Below are 20,209 nucleotides of genomic sequence, written 5' to 3' on the forward strand. Positions count from 1 at the left end.
CTCCTTGGTCCGTGTTTCAAGACGGGTCCCGAAGGTATCCTGAATCTTTCGCATTGTTAATCCTACAAGTGCATATAATAAACACAAAAATCAATGATAATCATGCCATTATATAATTCCGAAAAATTAACGCACTGTATTCATATAAATCTATCAGCACTTTATCAAATTAATAACATTTATTCTGTGTTAAAATGCAAGCAATTTAATTTGAATAAACTATAAGTTATATTTTATGATAAATTTGGTATGCTAATAGATTACAATGTCCTTATATGGAAAAAATGCACACTATTATCATAATATTGTTTAAATATTACAATTTTAATGATGAATTTTCCATAACGGATATTCAGGTTCATCGGGCTTAACCTCTAAGCAGTTTCACGTACTGTTTAACTCTCTATTCAGAGTTCTTTTCAACTTTCCCTCACGGTACTTGTTTACTATCGGTCTCATGGTTATATTTAGTTTTAGATGGAGTTTACCACCCACTTAGTGCTGCACTATCAAGCAACACGACTCTTTGGAAACATCATCTAGTAATCATTAACGTTATACGGGCCTGGCACCCTCTATGGGTAAATGGCCTCATTTAAGAAGGACTTAAATCGTTAATTTCTCATACTAGAATATTGACGCTCCATACACTGCATCTCACATTTGCCATATAGACAAAGTGACTTAGTGCTGAACTGATTTCTTTTCGCTCGCCGCTACTAAGAAAATCCTTGTTAGTTTCTTTTCCTCCCCTAATTAATATGCTTAAATTCAGGGGGTAGTCCCATATGAGTTGAGGTTGTATATAACTTTTATTTGCAATTAATTCTTTATATATAATGATAAAACATTTTATTAAATTCGTTTAAAGCTGACGTATATATATATTAATGGCATTTATTTGTAACGAATTAACGAAGAATAATAATATTGTCAACGTTTTTCATATTTCAAATCATTAATAAGAGACAATTCTAGATAATATTTTATGCTAGACATTTCTCAGTATTATTTGATTGAAAAAGAAAATATTCCTCTTCGTTTTTCTCAAAGTTTAATTACTATTGTGAGATAATGTTTTTCATATATTTGTTAATATTATGAATAAAATAATTAAATTATTTTTATCCAATAATATACCATATGCTTATAAAATTTTATTATAAAATTTGTATAAACAACTTAATTAGCATAGTCTTACAACCCTCAACCATATGTAGTCCAAGCAGCACTATAAAATTAATTAAAGTACATAACAGCATGGACTGCGATATGCGTTCAAAATGTCGATGTTCATGTGTCCTGCAGTTCACACGATGACGCACAGTTTGCTGCGTTCTTCATCGACCCATGAGCCGAGTGATCCACCGCTTAGAGTTTTATAATATTGGTTTTAAATTTGGTCAAATATGTTTTTATTGAAAGAAATTAAAAATACACCATTTTACTGGCATATATCAATTCCTTCAATAAATGTATTTATATACCTAAAATAAATGCTGCGAAATGTCTTAGTTTTATATAAACAATATATATCAAAGTATTATTTGTAATGGCATTTGTTTGTTAATATATATTGATAATTTTATATAAAACATTAACCTGAAACCAGGTACAACATTGTATATTTTAGGTTGTTGCATTATCCAATGTATGATCATCATCAAATTAGTTGGCCAATACATCTCGCAACGCGTGTATATTATGGTCCATATACACACAAAAGTTTATAATAAATATATAAAATATATTTTATTATATTAATAATTCGATTTGCTTGTTCGAATTTTATGTTTGTTTCTATTTAATTTATTTGTAATAATATTATATTATTACAATATTTCGATTTGCTTGTTCGAAATTTATTTGATCTTTTACTTTTAAGATCATATTTTTGGTATAATTATTATTATAATTATTATGTATATATATATATATATTGGTAATTTGTATTAAATTTGTATTAACAAATTTTTTTATTAACGGTAAGGATATTATACAATAATGATCCTTCCGCAGGTTCACCTACGGAAACCTTGTTACGACTTTTACTTCCTCTAAATAATCAAGTTCGGTCAACTTTTGCGAAACAACCGTAACACACAAGGCGTCACAGTGATCACGTCCGGAGACCTCACTAAATAATTCAATCGGTAGTAGCGACGGGCGGTGTGTACAAAGGGCAGGGACGTAATCAATGCGAGTTAATGACTCACACTTACTGGGAATTCCAAGTTCATGTGAACAGTTTCAGTTCACAATCCCAAGCATGAAAGTGGTTCAGCGGTTTACCCGGACCTCTCGGTCTAGGAAATACACGTTGATACTTTCATTGTAGCGCGCGTGCAGCCCAGGACATCTAAGGGCATCACAGACCTGTTATTGCTCAATCTCATTATTGCTAGACGCAATTTGTCCATTTAAGAAGCTAGTGTCCTTATAATGGGACAAACCAACAGGTACGGCTCCACTTATATAAACACATTCAAACACAATAAACATTTTACTGCCACCATGAATGAAGGCTATATAAGCTTCAACACCATAATCCTGAAGATATCTATTTAATATATTTGAGTCTCGTTCGTTATCGGAATTAACCAGACAAATCACTCCACGAACTAAGAACGGCCATGCACCACCACCCATAGATTCGAGAAAGAGCTATCAATCTGTCTTACACACTTATGTTCGGACCTGGTAAGTTTTCCCGTGTTGAGTCAAATTAAGCCGCAGGCTCCACTCCTGGTGGTGCCCTTCCGTCAATTCCTTTAAGTTTCAGCTTTGCAACCATACTTCCCCCGGAGCCCAAAAGCTTTGGTTTCCCGGGAAGCGACTGAGAGAGCCATAAAAGTAGCTACACCCAATTGCTAGCTGGCATCGTTTATGGTTAGAACTAGGGCGGTATCTGATCGCCTTCGAACCTCTAACTTTCGTTCTTGATTAATGAAAACATCTTTGGCAAATGCTTTCGCTTAAGTTAGTCTTACGACGGTCCAAGAATTTCACCTCTCGCGTCGTAATACTAATGCCCCCAAACTGCTTCTATTAATCATTACCTCTTGATCTGAAAACCAATGAAAGCAGAACAGAGGTCTTATTTCATTATCCCATGCACAGAATATTCAGGCATTTGAAGCCTGCTTTAAGCACTCTAATTTGTTCAAAGTAATTGTACCGGCCCACAATAACACTCGTTTAAGAGCACTAATGCAGGTTTTTAAATAGGAGGAACATATGAAAAAATACAAGTATTTAAACACATATAAGAACTCCACCGGTAATACGCTTACATACATAAAGGTATAGTACTAACCACAATTGTAAGTTGTACTACCCGTATGAAGCACAAGTTCAACTACGAACGTTTTAACCGCAACAACTTTAATATACGCTATTGGAGCTGGAATTACCGCGGCTGCTGGCACCAGACTTGCCCTCCAATTGGTCCTTGTTAAAGGATTTAAAGTGTACTCATTCCAATTACAGGGCCTCGGATATGAGTCCTGTATTGTTATTTTTCGTCACTACCTCCCCGAGCTGGGAGTGGGTAATTTACGCGCCTGCTGCCTTCCTTAGATGTGGTAGCCGTTTCTCAGGCTCCCTCTCCGGAATCGAACCCTGATTCCCCGTTACCCGTTGCAACCATGGTAGTCCTAGATACTACCATCAAAAGTTGATAGGGCAGACATTTGAAAGATCTGTCGTCGGTACAAGACCATACGATCTGCATGTTATCTAGAGTTCAACCAATATAACGATCTTGCGATCGCTTGGTTTTAGCCTAATAAAAGCACATGTCCCATAAGGTTCATGTTTTAATTGCATGTATTAGCTCTAGAATTACCACAGTTATCCAAGTAACTGTTAACGATCTAAGGAACCATAACTGATATAATGAGCCTTTTGCGGTTTCACTTTTAATTCGTGTGTACTTAGACATGCATGGCTTAATCTTTGAGACAAGCATATAACTACTGGCAGGATCAACCAGAATAATGTTTTCGTTCATATTTCATTCATATTTTTTGAATAGAAATTAGTAATATAAATATAATAGATTTTATTTCCATTTTATATGTTCGGTTTTTCTTAAATATTGATTTTAATTCAATATTTTTTTTTTGCTTTGTGAAATAATTCTATTTTAATTCGAATACGGCCATTTTTATATGGCATTCGTATACGTTCTTTAATTTTTACTTGTTTCGCCACTAATATAACAAGTTTATAATTGATGTTAAAGAAAAAGTACAACTTTTTTATAACACAATTTTCAATATATATTGTTCTTTCTATAAGTTTTTATTATATTATATATACATATTTCATTCTAAAATATCATTTTTGTTCAACATACATAATTATTGTATCCACACATGTACAATTTTTGTTTAACCAATATAAATATTGAGTTAAATCATTTGCATTTTGATGATAAATTTAAAATTTATCTTTTCCATATAACTCTCTGGTAATATATGATATAAAACCGAGCGCATATGAAATTATTTTGATCACTAATATTGCAATTATATTTTATTATAATGCTTTTTGTAAACACATTGTACCGGCAAGCGATACTCTGTGCCCAAACGACAGGGGATATAATAATTTAATATAAATTATCATATATACCTGCCACCAAAGATTAACGATAAAAGTCGGAAACAATTTGTTATTCTATATATAATAGAAACTTGACCTCTGTTTCACCTTATTATCATGGGTTTATAATATTAACCGCGTAGCCAAGTCTTAATTTCATTTAAGAAACAAATTTATACGGATAATATTTTGATTTTAATATATGTTGTTCTATTGATAACAAAAGTATATATTATAATATATTTTGTTCAATAGTAGATGGACTACTTACTGTACCATCCTTATTTTTTATTATTATTGATATACATTATATTGACAACAGCATATGATATTCATATGGTTTGTTCAATAATTAATTGGTGGACAACCACTGACCATCCTATAGTAGTTTTTGGCCACGACGTCTAAATATCGAAATTATTTAATTCCGTTTGCCACCCATACGATAGATATTAACTATCTATAATAATAATGTGTACGCATAAAATATTATATGTATATATATAGACCAACAGACAAGCACTTCACCCTATAGTAGTTTTTGGCCACGACGTCTATATATCGGGCATATTTAATTCTCTTTGCCACCCAACCAAAGATATTCACTTTTTTATATAAAGTATTATTTGATCATATTAATATAACCAATTATTTCTGCCATATTCATATAATTTCTTTATGAATTATTTTTTGGTCATATCCATATAATCTATATGCCGTATCCATATAATGAATACGGCATATCCATACAACTAGCCATATTTGTATGTCAATGTATATTTTATTATACATTTTTTTTCTTTATACATATAATATGGTATTTCCATATCGCTATAATTGAATTATATGTATAAGATATCATTTATATATAGCATTGCCAAAATAATATGATAAACATAAATTTTGAACAATACGGCCGGTCGGCGAGCACTGCCTCCCTATATATGTTTTTGGCCACGACGTCTAAATATTGGGTATTTTTCGTACTGCGGCCCCGGTGTATGTAAATTGGGCATATTTCGTACTGATGCCAACATATCTATATGACTCATTATTTTCTTCCATATCAATATAACTTCTTTTATTTCCATATTCAAGTAATTTCTTTATTTGCCATATCAATATAAAATATTTTTTGGTCATATTTATATAATCTATATGCCGTATCCATATAATGAATACGGCATATCCATACAACTAGCCATATTTGTATGTCAATGTATATTTTATTATACATTTTTTTTCTTTATACATATAATATGGTATTTCCATATCGCTATAATTGAATTATATGTATAAGATATCATTTATATATAGCATTGCCAAAATAATATGATAAACATAAATTTTGAACAATACGGCCGGTCGGCGAGCACTGCCTCCCTATATATGTTTTTGGCCACGACGTCTAAATATTGGGTATTTTTCGTACTGCGGCCCCGGTGTATGTAAATTGGGCATATTTCGTACTGATGCCAACATATCTATATGACTCATTATTTTCTTCCATATCAATATAACTTCTTTTATTTCCATATTCAAGTAATTTCTTTATTTGCCATATCAATATAAAATATTTTTTGGTCATATTTATATAATCTATATGCCGTATCCATATAATGAATACGGCATATCCATACAACTAGCCATATTTGTATGTCAATGTATATTTTATTATACATTTTTTTTCTTTATACATATAATATGGTATTTCCATATCGCTATAATTGAATTATATGTATAAGATATCATTTATATATAGCATTGCCAAAATAATATGATAAACATAAATTTTGAACAATACGGCCGGTCGGCGAGCACTGCCTCCCTATATATGTTTTTGGCCACGACGTCTAAATATTGGGTATTTTTCGTACTGCGGCCCCGGTGTATGTAAATTGGGCATATTTCGTACTGATGCCAACATATCTATATGACTCATTATTTTCTTCCATATCAATATAACTTCTTTTATTTCCATATTCAAGTAATTTCTTTATTTGCCATATCAATATAAAATATTTTTTGGTCATATTTATATAATCTATATGCCGTATCCATATAATGAATACGGCATATCCATACAACTAGCCATATTTGTATGTCAATGTATATTTTATTATACATTTTTTTTCTTTATACATATAATATGGTATTTCCATATCGCTATAATTGAATTATATGTATAAGATATCATTTATATATAGCATTGCCAAAATAATATGATAAACATAAATTTTGAACAATACGGCCGGTCGGCGAGCACTGCCTCCCTATATATGTTTTTGGCCACGACGTCTAAATATTGGGTATTTTTCGTACTGCGGCCCCGGTGTATGTAAATTGGGCATATTTCGTACTGATGCCAACATATCTATATGACTCATTATTTTCTTCCATATCAATATAACTTCTTTTATTTCCATATTCAAGTAATTTCTTTATTTGCCATATCAATATAAAATATTTTTTGGTCATATTTATATAATCTATATGCCGTATCCATATAATGAATACGGCATATCCATACAACTAGCCATATTTGTATGTCAATGTATATTTTATTATACATTTTTTTTCTTTATACATATAATATGGTATTTCCATATCGCTATAATTGAATTATATGTATAAGATATCATTTATATATAGCATTGCCAAAATAATATGATAAACATAAATTTTGAACAATACGGCCGGTCGGCGAGCACTGCCTCCCTATATATGTTTTTGGCCACGACGTCTAAATATTGGGTATTTATCGTACTGCGGCTCCGGTGTATGTAAATTGGGCATATTTCGTACTGATGCCACCATATCCATATAACTTATTTTTTGTTCTATATCTATATAATTAATTTTTTTCCATACCTATAACTATTAAACTAATTTTTTTCCATATCCATACTTGAACTTATTATTTTTCCCATATCCATATAACTCGTTTTTTCCATATCCACACTAGAATTTAGTATTTATCCCATATCCATATAAATCATTATTTACCATATCAATATAAATAATATTTTTCCATATTCATACTAGAACTTATTATTTCTTTAATATTCATATAACTCAATATTTTTTCATATCCATACTAGAACTTATTCTTTTTCCCATATCCATACTAGAACTTATAAATTTTCCCATATTCATATAACTAATTTTTTTCATATCCATACTAGAACATTATATTTTTGCCATATCTATATAACTCATTTTATTCCATATCCATACTAGAACTTATTATTTCTTTAATATCCATATAACTTAATATTTTTCCATATCCATACCAGAACTTTTTATTTTTCCCATATCCATAGAACTAATTTTTTTCATATCCATACTAGAACCTAATTTTCTTCCTATATCCATATAACTTATTATTTACTATTACAATATAATTAATTTTTTCCATATCCATACTAGAGCTTATTATCTCTTCAATATCCATAAAACTCAATATTTTTTCATATCCATACTAGAACTGATTATTTTTCCCATATCCATACTAGAACTCAGTATTCTTCCCATATCCATACTACAACTTAGTATTTTTCCCATATGCATATAACTCATTATTTAGCATATCAATATAACTAATTTTTTTCCATATCCATACTAGAACTTATTATTTCTTTAATATCCATATAACTCAATATTTTTTTATATCCATACTAGAACTTATTATTTTTCCCATATCCATACTAGAACTTATAAATTTTCCCATATTCATATAACTAATTTTTTTCATATCCATACTAGAACATTAAATTTTTTGCCATATCTATATAACTCATTTTATTCCATATCCATACTAGAACTTATTATTTCTTTAATATCCATATAACTCAATATTTTTTCATATCCATACTAGAACTTATCATTTTTCCCATATTCATATAACTCATTTTTCCATATCCATACTAGAACTCTGTATTCTTTTCCATATCCATATAACTCATTTTTTTTTCATATCCATACTAGAACTTATTATTTTTCCCATATCCACATAACTCATTTTTTTCATATCCATACTAGAACTTGTTATTTTTCCCATATCCATATAACTCATTTTTTTCATATCCATACTAGAACTTAATATTATTTTCATATCCATATAACTCATGTTTGGACTTGGAATATTTTTATACACGTCACTAATAGGATGACGATTCAGTTGGCTACCTTAAGAGGTACATATACTTGCATATGTCTCTTACTTGTATGTTCGGACTTAGAATATTTTTATACACGTCACTAATAGGATGACGATTCAGTTGGCTACCTTAAGAGGTACATATACTTGCATATGTCTCTTACTTGTATGTTCGGACTTAGAATATTTTTATACACGTCACTAATAGGATGACGATTCAGTTGGCTACCTTAAGAGGTACATATACTTGCATATGTCTCTTATTTGCATGTTCGGACTTAGAATATTTTTATACGCGTCACTAATAGGATGACGATTCAGTTGGCTACCTTAAGAGGTACATATACTTGCATATGTCTCTTACTTGTATGTTCGGACTTAGAATATTTTTATACACGTCACTAATAGGATGACGATTCAGTTGGCTACCTTAAGAGGTACATATACTTGCATATGTCTCTTACTTGTATGTTCGGACTTAGAATATTTTTATACACGTCACTAATAGGATGACGATTCAGTTGGCTACCTTAAGAGGTACATATACTTGCATATGTCTCTTACTTGTATGTTCGGACTTAGAATATTTGTATACACGTCACTAATAGGATGACGATTCAGTTGGCTACCTTAAGAAGTACATATACTTGCATATGTCTCTTATTTGCATGTTCGGACTTAGAATATTTTTATACGCGTCACTAATAGGATGACGATACATATGGCTACCATTGTTAAATATATTTAAATAAAATTTATTTAAATATAATTATTATTTTATATATATATATTTTATATATATATATATTCTGACTTAAAAAAGCCAAACAAAATAAACACAATTAAATTTATGTTTATTATCGAATCATCAAGCAAAGGATAAGCTTCAGTGGATCGCAGTATGGCAGCTGCTCAACCACTTACAACACCTTGCCTGTTACAAAAGTCGTTTACAATTGATTCTAGGCTTTGTCATTGTATTAAATAATGCTTTTATATGTAACTAGCGCGGCATCAGGTGATCGAAGATCCTCCCAATTTACTATGTTACAAATTACATTGGCATCACATCCATTGTCGTTTATAAAGTAAATTATAAACTTTAAATGGTTTAGAAGCCATACAATGCAAATTGCCCCTTATTTATCATTGCAGTCCAGCACGGATACGACCTTAGAGGCGTTCAGGCATAATCCAACGGACGTAGCGTCATACCACTGTTCGCTCGAACAAGTATTGTGCCATTGGTCCGTACCTGCGGTTCCTCTCGTACTACGCAGGAATGCTGTCGCAACAACGTTTTGTCATTAGTAGGGTAAAACTAACCTGTCTCACGACGGTCTAAACCCAGCTCACGTTCCCTTGCATGGGTGAACAATCCAACGCTTGGTGAATTTTGCTTCACAATGATAGGAAGAGCCGACATCGAAGGATCAAAAAGCGACGTCGCTATGAACGCTTGGCCGCCACAAGCCAGTTATCCCTATGGTAACTTTTCTGACACCTCTTGTTAAAAACTCTTTAAACCAAAAGGATCGATAGGCCGAGCTTTTGCTGTCCCTGTGTGTACTGAACACCGAGATCAAGTCAGCATTTGCCCTTTTGCTCTATGTGTGGTTTCTGTCCGCACTGAGCTGGCCTTGGGACACCTCCGTTATTATTTGAGAGATGTACCGCCCCAGTCAAACTCCCTACCTGGCAATGTCCTTGAATTGGATCATACCTGAGTAATTGGAGTTATACCAAATTTTCAAATCAAAAATACATAAATGCACCGTTTTATTAAAGAATTTGTTTGCGATTATATAACAAACTCGTGATACTTTGATCAAGAAGCTTGCATCAAAACCCAATACCATAAGATATAATAAATATATCCGTATAATGGCTAGGAAATGATACACGTTCCATTTAATCAAGTAAGTAAGGAAACAATAAGAGTAGTGGTATTTCATTGACGATACCAAACCGAAGTCTAATATCTCCCACTTATTCTACACCTCTTATGTCTCCTTACACTGCCAGATTAGAGTCAAGCTCAAAAGGGTCTTCTTTCCCCGCTAATTATTCCAAGCCCGTTCCCTTGGCTGTGGTTTCGCTAGATAGTAGATAGGGACAGTAGGAATCTCGTTAATCCATTCATGCGCGTCACTAATTAGATGACGAGGCATTTGGCTACCTTAAGAGAGTCATAGTTACTCCCGCCGTTGACCCGCGCTTACTTGAATTTCTTCACTTTGACATTCAGAGCACTGGGCAGAAATCACATTGTGTCAACACCCGCTAGGGCCATCACAATGCTTTGTTTTAATTAGACAGTCGGATTCCCCAAGTCCGTGCCAGTTCTGAATTGATTGTTAATTGATAATCGTTATAATTAATAAGAACTAATTGGTTTGACCCAATTAGTATTCTTAAAAATTTTAGCAAGAAAGTTCCACAATTGGCTACGTAACTAACTATCCGGGGAACAAGTAACTAACATAAATGCTAGAAACTCTATTTACCCAGAACGAGCACATAAACCATGTTATTGTTTCCCAATCAAGCCCGACTATCTCAATCTTCAGAGCCAATCCTTATCCCGAAGTTACGGATCTAATTTGCCGACTTCCCTTACCTACATTATTCTATCGACTAGAGACTCTTCACCTTGGAGACCAGCTGCGGATATTGGTACGGCCTGTTGAGAAGTTTGCGTGTCCCCACCATAAATTTTCAAGGTCCGAGGAGAAAATATCGACACAACAGTATATGTCATGCTCTTCTAGCCCATCTACCATATCTCTCTGCGAAAGACTTCCATGGTAGTACGGCTATAAAACAGAAAAGAAAACTCTTCCGATATCTCTCGACGGCTTCTTTATGGTCGTTCCTGTTGCCAGGATGAGCACGAGGCCCATATTTAATAACAAACGGATACTCAACAGGTTACGGAATTGGAACCGTATTCCCTTTCGTTCAAAATTATTCAAGTATATTATATTAGCTTGATTTGTATATATTGCGTTTTTGGTTTTACTTGAAAATTTTCGGCTTTCGCCTTGAACTTAGGACCGACTAACTCGTGATCAACCACTGTTCACACGAAACCCTTCTCCACTTCAGTCCTCCAAGGTCTCATTCGATTATTTGCTACTACCACCAAGATCTGTACCAATGGCAGCTCCATGCAGGCTTACGCCAAACACTTCTACGCATACCATTGTACCTTCCTACTCACTAAAGTTTCAAAATTTATATCACAAGTAATATAAATCATCTACTTTAGCGGTAATGTATAGGTATACAACTTAAGCGCCATCCATTTTAAGGGCTAGTTGCTTCGGCAGGTGAGTTGTTACACACTCCTTAGCGGATTTCGACTTCCATGATCACCGTCCTGCTGTTTTAAGCAACCAACGCCTTTCATGGTATCTGCATGAGTTGTTAATTTGGGCACCGTAACATTACGTTTGGTTCATCCCACAGCGCCAGTTCTGCTTACCAAAAGTGGCCCACTGGGCACATTATATCATAACCTTAAACTTCATATCAAGAAAGTTAAGGTTCTTACCCATTTAAAGTTTGAGAATAGGTTAAGATCGTTTCGACCCTAAGGCCTCTAATCATTCGCTTTACCAGATAAGATTATTTTATATAATATTAAAATGCACCAGCTATCCTGAGGGAAACTTCGGAAGGAACCAGCTACTAGATGGTTCGATTGGTCTTTCGCCCCTATACTCAATTCTGACAATCGATTTGCACGTCAGAACTGTTTCGGTCTTCCATCAGGGTTTCCCCTGACTTCAACCTGATCAAGTATAGTTCACCATCTTTCGGGTCACAGCATATATGCTCAAGGTACGTTCCAGTTAGAGGCATAAATAATATAAATATCATTATACATAACTATATAGAACGCCCCGGGATTGTGTTAATTAGCTATAAATAGTTAAAAAACTAATCCCATTATTAGTCAAGTTAATTACGCTATTAGGTTTATATCCCAATAACTTGCACATATGTTAGACTCCTTGGTCCGTGTTTCAAGACGGGTCCCGAAGGTATCCTGAATCTTTCGCATTGTTAATCCTACAAGTGCATATAATAAACACAAAAATCAATGATAATCATGCCATTATATAATTCCGAAAAATTAACGCACTGTATTCATATAAATCTATCAGCACTTTATCAAATTAATAACATTTATTCTGTGTTAAAATGCAAGCAATTTAATTTGAATAAACTATAAGTTATATTTTATGATAAATTTGGTATGCTAATAGATTACAATGTCCTTATATGGAAAAAATGCACACTATTATCATAATATTGTTTAAATATTACAATTTTAATGATGAATTTTCCATAACGGATATTCAGGTTCATCGGGCTTAACCTCTAAGCAGTTTCACGTACTGTTTAACTCTCTATTCAGAGTTCTTTTCAACTTTCCCTCACGGTACTTGTTTACTATCGGTCTCATGGTTATATTTAGTTTTAGATGGAGTTTACCACCCACTTAGTGCTGCACTATCAAGCAACACGACTCTTTGGAAACATCATCTAGTAATCATTAACGTTATACGGGCCTGGCACCCTCTATGGGTAAATGGCCTCATTTAAGAAGGACTTAAATCGTTAATTTCTCATACTAGAATATTGACGCTCCATACACTGCATCTCACATTTGCCATATAGACAAAGTGACTTAGTGCTGAACTGATTTCTTTTCGCTCGCCGCTACTAAGAAAATCCTTGTTAGTTTCTTTTCCTCCCCTAATTAATATGCTTAAATTCAGGGGGTAGTCCCATATGAGTTGAGGTTGTATATAACTTTTATTTGCAATTAATTCTTTATATATAATGATAAAACATTTTATTAAATTCGTTTAAAGCTGACGTATATATATATTAATGGCATTTATTTGTAACGAATTAACGAAGAATAATAATATTGTCAACGTTTTTCATATTTCAAATCATTAATAAGAGACAATTCTAGATAATATTTTATGCTAGACATTTCTCAGTATTATTTGATTGAAAAAGAAAATATTCCTCTTCGTTTTTCTCAAAGTTTAATTACTATTGTGAGATAATGTTTTTCATATATTTGTTAATATTATGAATAAAATAATTAAATTATTTTTATCCAATAATATACCATATGCTTATAAAATTTTATTATAAAATTTGTATAAACAACTTAATTAGCATAGTCTTACAACCCTCAACCATATGTAGTCCAAGCAGCACTATAAAATTAATTAAAGTACATAACAGCATGGACTGCGATATGCGTTCAAAATGTCGATGTTCATGTGTCCTGCAGTTCACACGATGACGCACAGTTTGCTGCGTTCTTCATCGACCCATGAGCCGAGTGATCCACCGCTTAGAGTTTTATAATATTGGTTTTAAATTTGGTCAAATATGTTTTTATTGAAAGAAATTAAAAATACACCATTTTACTGGCATATATCAATTCCTTCAATAAATGTATTTATATACCTAAAATAAATGCTGCGAAATGTCTTAGTTTTATATAAACAATATATATCAAAGTATTATTTGTAATGGCATTTGTTTGTTAATATATATTGATAATTTTATATAAAACATTAACCTGAAACCAGGTACAACATTGTATATTTTAGGTTGTTGCATTATCCAATGTATGATCATCATCAAATTAGTTGGCCAATACATCTCGCAACGCGTGTATATTATGGTCCATATACACACAAAAGTTTATAATAAATATATAAAATATATTTTATTATATTAATAATTCGAGTTGCTTGTTCGAATTTTATGTTTGTTTCTATTTAATTTATTTGTAATAATATTATATTATTACAATATTTCGATTTGCGTGTGCGAAATTTATTTGATCTTTTACTTTTAAGATCATATTTTTGGTATAATTATTATTATAATTATTATGTATATATATATATATATTGGTAATTTGTATTAAATTTGTATTAACAAATTTTTTTATTAACGGTAAGGATATTATACAATAATGATCCTTCCGCAGGTTCACCTACGGAAACCTTGTTACGACTTTTACTTCCTCTAAATAATCAAGTTCGGTCAACTTTTGCGAAACAACCGTAACACACAAGGCGTCACAGTGATCACGTCCGGAGACCTCACTAAATAATTCAATCGGTAGTAGCGACGGGCGGTGTGTACAAAGGGCAGGGACGTAATCAATGCGAGTTAATGACTCACACTTACTGGGAATTCCAAGTTCATGTGAACAGTTTCAGTTCACAATCCCAAGCATGAAAGTGGTTCAGCGGTTTACCCGGACCTCTCGGTCTAGGAAATACACGTTGATACTTTCATTGTAGCGCGCGTGCAGCCCAGGACATCTAAGGGCATCACAGACCTGTTATTGCTCAATCTCATTATTGCTAGACGCAATTTGTCCATTTAAGAAGCTAGTGTCCTTATAATGGGACAAACCAACAGGTACGGCTCCACTTATATAAACACATTCAAACACAATAAACATTTTACTGCCACCATGAATGAAGGCTATATAAGCTTCAACACCATAATCCTGAAGATATCTATTTAATATATTTGAGTCTCGTTCGTTATCGGAATTAACCAGACAAATCACTCCACGAACTAAGAACGGCCATGCACCACCACCCATAGATTCGAGAAAGAGCTATCAATCTGTCTTACACACTTATGTTCGGACCTGGTAAGTTTTCCCGTGTTGAGTCAAATTAAGCCGCAGGCTCCACTCCTGGTGGTGCCCTTCCGTCAATTCCTTTAAGTTTCAGCTTTGCAACCATACTTCCCCCGGAGCCCAAAAGCTTTGGTTTCCCGGGAAGCGACTGAGAGAGCCATAAAAGTAGCTACACCCAATTGCTAGCTGGCATCGTTTATGGTTAGAACTAGGGCGGTATCTGATCGCCTTCGAACCTCTAACTTTCGTTCTTGATTAATGAAAACATCTTTGGCAAATGCTTTCGCTTAAGTTAGTCTTACGACGGTCCAAGAATTTCACCTCTCGCGTCGTAATACTAATGCCCCCAAACTGCTTCTATTAATCATTACCTCTTGATCTGAAAACCAATGAAAGCAGAACAGAGGTCTTATTTCATTATCCCATGCACAGAATATTCAGGCATTTGAAGCCTGCTTTAAGCACTCTAATTTGTTCAAAGTAATTGTACCGGCCCACAATAACACTCGTTTAAGAGCACTAATGCAGGTTTTTAAATAGGAGGAACATATGAAAAAATACAAGTATTTAAACACATATAAGAACTCCACCGGTAATACGCTTACATACATAAAGGTATAGTACTAACCACAATTGTAAGTTGTACTACCCGTATGAAGCACAAGTTCAACTACGAACGTTTTAACCGCAACAACTTTAATATACGCTATTGGAGCTGGAATTACCGCGGCTGCTGGCACCAGACTTGCCCTCCAATTGGTCCTTGTTAAAGGATTTAAAGTGTACTCATTCCAATTACAGGGCCTCGGATATGAGTCCTGTATTGTTATTTTTCGTCACTACCTCCCCGAGCTGGGAGTGGGTAATTTACGCGCCTGCTGCCTTCCTTAGATGTGGTAGCCGTTTCTCAGGCTCCCTCTCCGGAATCGAACCCTGATTCCCCGTTACCCGTTGCAACCATGGTAGTCCTAGATACTACCATCAAAAGTTGATAGGGCAGACATTTGAAAGATCTGTCGTCGGTACAAGACCATACGATCTGCATGTTATCTAGAGTTCAACCAATATAACGATCTTGCGATCGCTTGGTTTTAGCCTAATAAAAGCACATGTCCCATAAGGTTCATGTTTTAATTGCATGTATTAGCTCTATAATTACCACAGTTATCCAAGTAACTGTTAACGATCTAAGGAACCATAACTGATATAATGAGCCTTTTGCGGTTTCACTTTTAATTCGTGTGTACTTAGACATGCATGGCTTAATCTTTGAGACAAGCATATAACTACTGGCAGGATCAACCAGAATAATGTTTTCGTTCATATTTCATTCATATTTTTTGAATAGAAATTAGTAATATAAATATAATAGATTTTATTTCCATTTTATATGTTCGGTTTTTCTTAAATATTGATTTTAATTCAATATTTTTTTTTTGCTTTGTGAAATAATTCTATTTTAATTCGAATACGGCCATTTTTATATGGCATTCGTATACGTTCTTTAATTTTTACTTGTTTCGCCACTAATATAACAAGTTTATAATTGATGTTAAAGAAAAAGTACAACTTTTTTATAACACAATTTTCAATATATATTGTTCTTTCTATAAGTTTGTATTATATTATATATACATATTTCATTCTAAAATATCATTTTTGTTCAACATACATAATTATTGTATCCACACATGTACAATTTTTGTTTAACCAATATAAATATTGAGTTAAATCATTTGCATTTTGATGATAAATTTAAAATTTATCTTTTCCATATAACTCTCTGGTAATATATGATATAAAACCGAGCGCATATGAAATTATTTTGATCACTAATATTGCAATTATATTTTATTATAATGCTTTTTGTAAACACATTGTACCGGCAAGCGATACTCTGTGCCCAAACGACAGGGGATATAATAATTTAATATAAATTATCATATATACCTGCCACCAAAGATTAACGATAAAAGTCGGAAACAATTTGTTATTCTATATATAATAGAAACTTGACCTCTGTTTCACTTTATTATCATGGGTTTATAATATTAACCGCGTAGCCAAGTCTTAATTTCATTTAAGAAACAAATTTATACGGATAATATTTTGATTTTAATATATGTTGTTCTATTGATAACAAAAGTATATATTATAATATATTTTGTTCAATAGTAGATGGACTACTTACTGTACCATCCTTATTTTTTATTATTATTGATATACATTATATTGACAACAGCATATGATATTCATATGGTTTGTTCAATAATTAATTGGTGGACAACCACTGACCATCCTATAGTAGTTTTTGGCCACGACGTCTAAATATCGAAATTATTTAATTCCGTTTGCCACCCATACGATAGATATTAACTATCTATAATAATAATGTGTACGCATAAAATATTATATGTATATATATAGACCAACAGACAAGCACTTCACCCTATAGTAGTTTTTGGCCACGACGTCTATATATCGGGCATATTTAATTCTCTTTGCCACCCAACCAAAGATATTCACTTTTTTATATAAAGTATTATTTGATCATATTAATATAACCAATTATTTCTGCCATATTCATATAATTTCTTTATGAATTATTTTTTGGTCATATCCATATAATCTATATGCCGTATCCATATAATGAATACGGCATATCCATACAACTAGCCATATTTGTATGTCAATGTATATTTTATTATACATTTTTTTTCTTTATACATATAATATGGTATTTCCATATCGCTATAATTGAATTATATGTATAAGATATCATTTATATATAGCATTGCCAAAATAATATGATAAACATAAATTTTGAACAATACGGCCGGTCGGCGAGCACTGCCTCCCTATATATGTTTTTGGCCACGACGTCTAAATATTGGGTATTTTTCGTACTGCGGCCCCGGTGTATGTAAATTGGGCATATTTCGTACTGATGCCAACATATCTATATGACTCATTATTTTCTTCCATATCAATATAACTTCTTTTATTTCCATATTCAAGTAATTTCTTTATTTGCCATATCAATATAAAATATTTTTTGGTCATATTTATATAATCTATATGCCGTATCCATATAATGAATACGGCATATCCATACAACTAGCCATATTTGTATGTCAATGTATATTTTATTATACATTTTTTTTCTTTATACATATAATATGGTATTTCCATATCGCTATAATTGAATTATATGTATAAGATATCATTTATATATAGCATTGCCAAAATAATATGATAAACATAAATTTTGAACAATACGGCCGGTCGGCGAGCACTGCCTCCCTATATATGTTTTTGGCCACGACGTCTAAATATTGGGTATTTTTCGTACTGCGGCCCCGGTGTATGTAAATTGGGCATATTTCGTACTGATGCCAACATATCTATATGACTCATTATTTTCTTCCATATCAATATAACTTCTTTTATTTCCATATTCAAGTAATTTCTTTATTTGCCATATCAATATAAAATATTTTTTGGTCATATTTATATAATCTATATGCCGTATCCATATAATGAATACGGCATATCCATACAACTAGCCATATTTGTATGTCAATGTATATTTTATTATACATTTTTTTTCTTTATACATATAATATGGTATTTCCATATCGCTATAATTGAATTATATGTATAAGATATCATTTATATATAGCATTGCCAAAATAATATGAAAAACATAAATTTTGAACAATACGGCCGGTCGGCGAGCACTGCCTCCCTATATATGTTTTTGGCCACGACGTCTAAATATTGGGTATTTATCGTACTGCGGCTCCGGTGTATGTAAATTGGGCATATTTCGTACTGATGCCACCATATCCATATAACTTATTTTTTGTTCTATATCTATATAATTATCCATATCCACACTAGAATTTAGTATTTATCCCATATCCATATAAATCATTATTTACCATATCAATATAAATAATATTTTTCCATATTCATACTAGAACTTATTATTTCTTTAATATTCATATAACTCAATATTTTTTCATATCCATACTAGAACTTATTCTTTTTCCCATATCCATACTAGAACTTATAAATTTTCCCATATTCATATAACTAATTTTTTTCATATCCATACTAGAACATTATATTTTTGCCATATCTCTACAACTCATTTTATTCCATATCCATACTAGAACTTATTATTTCTTAAATATCCATATAACTTAATATTTTTCCATATCCATACCAGAACTTTTTATTTTTCCCATATCCATAGAACTAATTTTTTTCATATCCATACTAGAACCTAATTTTCTTCCTATATCCATATAACTTATTATTTACTATTACAATATAATTAATTTTTTCCATATCCATACTAGAGCTTATTATCTCTTCAATATCCATAAAACTCAATATTTTTTCATATCCATACTAGAACTGATTATTTTTCCCATATCCATACTAGAACTCAGTATTCTTCCCATATCCATACTACAACTTAGTATTTTTCCCATATGCATATAACTCATTATTTAGCATATCAATATAACTAATTTTTTTCCATATCCATACTAGAACTTATTATTTCTTTAATATCCATATAACTCAATATTTTTTTATATCCATACTAGAACTTATTATTTTTCCCATATCCATACTAGAACTTATAAATTTTCCCATATTCATATAACTAATTTTTTTCATATCCATACTAGAACATTAAATTTTTTGCCATATCTATATAACTCATT

At 32.1% G+C, this 20,209-nt stretch overlaps 5 non-coding genes across 5 annotated transcripts; all 5 read right to left on the reverse strand.

Annotated features, from left to right (window-relative positions):
• Positions 1–1,200: 1,200 nt before the first annotated feature.
• On the reverse strand, positions 1,201–1,379 carry LOC138914368 (5.8S ribosomal RNA). Its single transcript, XR_011420223.1, has one exon. It is a non-coding gene; the product is annotated as a 5.8S ribosomal RNA (ribosomal RNA).
• A 623-nt stretch (positions 1,380–2,002) lies between these two features.
• On the reverse strand, positions 2,003–3,997 carry LOC138914378 (small subunit ribosomal RNA). Its single transcript, XR_011420234.1, has one exon. It is a non-coding gene; the product is annotated as a small subunit ribosomal RNA (ribosomal RNA).
• A 5,630-nt stretch (positions 3,998–9,627) lies between these two features.
• Positions 9,628–13,584, reverse strand: LOC138914372 (large subunit ribosomal RNA). The gene has a single exon (XR_011420227.1). It is a non-coding gene; the product is annotated as a large subunit ribosomal RNA (ribosomal RNA).
• A 398-nt stretch (positions 13,585–13,982) lies between these two features.
• On the reverse strand, positions 13,983–14,161 carry LOC138914375 (5.8S ribosomal RNA). The gene has a single exon (XR_011420231.1). It is a non-coding gene; the product is annotated as a 5.8S ribosomal RNA (ribosomal RNA).
• Positions 14,162–14,784: 623 nt separating this feature from the next.
• Positions 14,785–16,779, reverse strand: LOC138914370 (small subunit ribosomal RNA). The gene has a single exon (XR_011420225.1). It is a non-coding gene; the product is annotated as a small subunit ribosomal RNA (ribosomal RNA).
• Between the last annotated feature and the right edge of the window lie 3,430 nt (positions 16,780–20,209).

This window comes from Drosophila takahashii, unplaced genomic scaffold, assembly GCF_030179915.1.
Source record: "Drosophila takahashii strain IR98-3 E-12201 unplaced genomic scaffold, DtakHiC1v2 scaffold_184, whole genome shotgun sequence".
NCBI lineage: Eukaryota > Metazoa > Arthropoda > Insecta > Diptera > Drosophilidae > Drosophila > Drosophila takahashii.